This window comes from Vigna radiata, chromosome 9, assembly GCF_000741045.1.
Source record: "Vigna radiata var. radiata cultivar VC1973A chromosome 9, Vradiata_ver6, whole genome shotgun sequence".
In the NCBI taxonomy this organism is placed as follows: domain Eukaryota; kingdom Viridiplantae; phylum Streptophyta; class Magnoliopsida; order Fabales; family Fabaceae; genus Vigna; species Vigna radiata.
In genome coordinates, this window is record NC_028359.1 from 6,541,746 (window position 1) to 6,542,174 (window position 429).

A 429-nucleotide genomic window follows, 5' to 3' on the forward strand; every position below is an offset into this window, starting at 1 on the left:
TGCTTGTTGTGGCTTGATCACCCATGGCATGAATTTTGGTTCTTGATGTATTGAGAAATATGATTAAACCTAGAATTGAAATTGAATACTTATTGGATGGAATTGAGAAGTTTGTGAATGCATGAGAATGAAATGGATGAATTCTAGTCTTGACAAATTGTAAATATACTATGTTAAATTCCTTGCACACCAATTGTTTGTTAAAATAACAAAAAAAGCTTCTTGTGTTGTTTTTATGCACTTTGATGTCTAATTGAGTTATAAAAGGAAGAATTGTCATGTGTTGCACAAGTCCCTTGGGAGAGAACGATATTTATCACTTGCTACGCTGCGACCGGTGCACTTGCCGTTGGTTTTGCAGCCAACAAGTTTTTGGCGCCGTTGCCGGGGACTTGTGTTCCAACACAAGGCAATTTAGGCTTTTATGGC